The sequence below is a fragment of the Gavialis gangeticus genome, unplaced genomic scaffold (assembly GCF_001723915.1).
Source record: "Gavialis gangeticus isolate Ggan-Ray unplaced genomic scaffold, GavGan_comp1, whole genome shotgun sequence".
In the NCBI taxonomy this organism is placed as follows: domain Eukaryota; kingdom Metazoa; phylum Chordata; order Crocodylia; family Gavialidae; genus Gavialis; species Gavialis gangeticus.
The window spans coordinates 69,814,296-69,817,680 of NW_017729029.1; positions in this window are offsets into that span (position 1 = coordinate 69,814,296).

A 3,385-nucleotide genomic window follows, 5' to 3' on the forward strand; every position below is an offset into this window, starting at 1 on the left:
CAGATAGAATTTAAAAATTCATAATCTGCCTGGACACTAAGAACCAAGGACTGAACACTGATATTGACTTTATGGCATACTATAATCTGTCTGATTCCTGAAATTCTTCCTTCACACTACAGGTGATGATAATCTTCCTCCTTTTTGATAGGTCTTAATCAATCAAGCTTCTTTTCTTCTGCTAATTGTTTGCCTGCTACCTTTGGGAATTTCTCCCCCCTCCAATTTCATAGCCTTACCCGCTAATTTTAATTATCGCTGTGCTTGCTTCTTTCCTCAGACCTAATGAAGAATGCCTTGCATTTGAAAGCTTGAAGCTTATCTAAATTTATCCCAGCCATGGACCTCACCCACAAAAATCCTTGTCTCTTGCAAACACTCTGATAGTCATTTTCATAGTGTAAACATACAAACAAGCCTAAGAGATGTGGAAATTAATGAGCAATCATTTTGCGCAAGTAATGAGGGAGGTTGTGAATGGGGACATGTGGAGCTTGCTGGCTTGATCTTGGCCCTCTATGGTTCAATGTGCAGAACAGATCACTGCAAGAAGCAGGTGCATGACAGGAAACCTCAGGCTAAAATATGAGAGAAGTAAAGAAGCAGCAATCAAGAAAGGACTAGTTTTCAAATTATAACAAATAATTTCCCCCATCTCCTGCTTCATGATTTAAAACTAGAGAAAATGTCAATAACATCTCAGACAATTTGGAATGGTGCTATAGTATCCACCCCACAGAAACCAAACTGCAGCTTAAGTGCCTGATTTTACTCTTGCCAAAATTTTGCCCACAGTAATATATGTTTTGATACTATATTGCTTGAAACCATATTCATTTCATATCCAATTTGGATTACACACAAATACAGTATGAGAAACCAGGATATTTTAAAATGTAACTTTGTTGTGGTCAAAAGGCCATGAACATTCCTTTTCAATACAAACTCTGACACCAACAAACTGCAAGCAAGTACTGGACAGAGTTCTTCCTCTGTCTTTCATTTCACCATGACATATGTTGGAGGCAAGGTTGCCAACTCAGGAATTTTTTTTCCTGACAAGCTGCAAATTTCTTACTGGCAGAGGAACTTTTTTTTTTTAACTGACGTGTGTTCTTAGTGTCAGTAAAAAAAAATTCTTGGGTTAGCAGCCCTTTGAGAGTGCAGCAATAATTTTACAGCCTGCTACCCCTTCCACAGGGATTCCCTACTTACCACATACCCTGACACCTAGAGCTGCACCCAGGACCATGCTTCCACCGGGCCTGACCCCCAACTCTCCTTCTCCCAGCATCGAGCCCCACCTACTGCCTCTTCCTCTCCTAGGCCACAGCTCTGTCCTGGCCGCATTGCCACCCTTCCTGTACCTTTGATGTGAGCAGCTGCTAGAGGCAGGGGACAGGCATAGAGACCCAGCAGCAGCACATTGCTTGAGAGGGTTCAGGGGTCTCTGGCAGAGCTGCAAAACCCTCACAAGAGCTCTGTGCATGCAGAGTGCTGTGCTCCTGCTCAGGCAATAGGTGGCACTTCTGTGCTCTATGTCTTTCAATGGTGCTCCTATTTTTTTCCCTCAACTGGAGCTTCAAGCTCACATGGTTCCATGTTTTTACAGAAAGGAAAATGTTTTTATACATTTTTATGGCCAGGCATTTCTGGAGTGTTTTTATGGAGTGTCTGTACATTTACAAATAGTTGGCAACCCTGGTTGGCTGATCATATTGGGTATAATAAAACAATACTGCAAAAGTGACTATGTGCGGTCATCTAAATTTTATATGGGTACGCTTGGGCTGTGTCTTTAACCTACATTGTGATGCTTTCCTATGGAAAAAAGTTTAGAAGCAGAAATATTTTACAGTAAAGTCCAAAAATTTTACAAATGTCCATGGTCCAGCTGCTCACATTCTCTCCCAAAAACTCACTCAGCTGAAAACAACCAAAGATCGTTTCCTAAGACTATAATATTTGGTAAGCAGCACATTACATCAATGAAACTGCATTTTGACGATCTATTATAGCAATATATCACTGGGGCTAAAGTGTTCAGGCACTATACTAGAGACAGCTGTCCCATGCATCCTTTTTGTTCTTTTTGTTGAATGTTCTTATTTTTCATAACTGAGGTACAAGGAGAAAATACAGGAAGAAAATTTGTCTTACAACAAAGAAATCACTCCTTAAAGACCTTTTTGTTTTTCTCTGTTTGACTGTTTTCAATACAATTGTGCTTGTTATGACACAACATATATTATAAGAAGAGTAAGCAAACATTAAAATAAGAGAAATAGAAAGGCTACAAAACAAAAAAAAATTCGCATGCAGAGGACAAAAATATTTCTTTATGAAATACATGCTACAGTATTCTAAATTAGTAGCTTGAAAACAATGTGTTCGACAGAGCTAATTAGAATTCTTTTTTCAGCATTTGTTAAATGCCTCAGGGTAGTGACAGATTAACAAATTATACCAGGTTGAAGGGAGGGATTCCTTTGGACTAAACACACATCAGCTGTTCTACAAGTGTTTTGAATGTTTGTTCTTAGCCCATGGCAAAAGAAAGGTAAATTGCAATGATTTAGCCTTATTTTAGTCAGGTATAAGTTGCCCAGTTTAGTTTCCACTTATTGCAGTGTAAGAGTAAACATATAAAACATTTACTGGAGAACAGCTGATTAGTGGTAAAGCATTGCTATTTTTTATCTTGATATAATTTGTCTTCTGATCTGTACCATCAGATAAGATTTTTTATACCTACATTTGGTTTTCTTTATCCTCTCCAATCTCAATCTCCAAGCAAGAATGAACTCCTAAAGAAGAGAACTTATAGTTGCATTAAAATGGAGTGAGAGTGAATGTTCTGTAAAACATTTCATTGATTTTTTTCCCCTGGTTACTGCCCAGAACTCTCTAGTAGGTACGAAACTTTCAGGAGAAAAAAACCTGGAATATTGATGGAAAGAAGGAAAAAAAAGTGGAAATATTAAGAATTCTTGTCCTGATTTCCTAGCCATCTCTGATGTTAATACTATTGTAACATGGCTTAGATTCTTGTACATTAAGCACAGACAAGGGAAGGCCAGCTGTTCTTCCATCTGCATTTACAAGGCATAACTCCTTAACAGGACAATGTAGCAATACCTCAAAAGCAGTGGGAAAGTATACAAGGATGACCACCTTCATTCTGAATTACTGCCTCAAAGTAAGATACGATCAGAAGGAACAATTTACACTTGCCTAAAGACTGAGCATTGTTTATGGCAAGCAAGGGACAGTCTCCCTGGTGCCTGGTGGTCAGCTCACAGAGGTAGTGAAGGCTAAGGATGTGGTAGTCATGGGGGACCTGAACTTCCCGGACATCTGCTGGGAAGAGCAGTCAGCCAGGTCA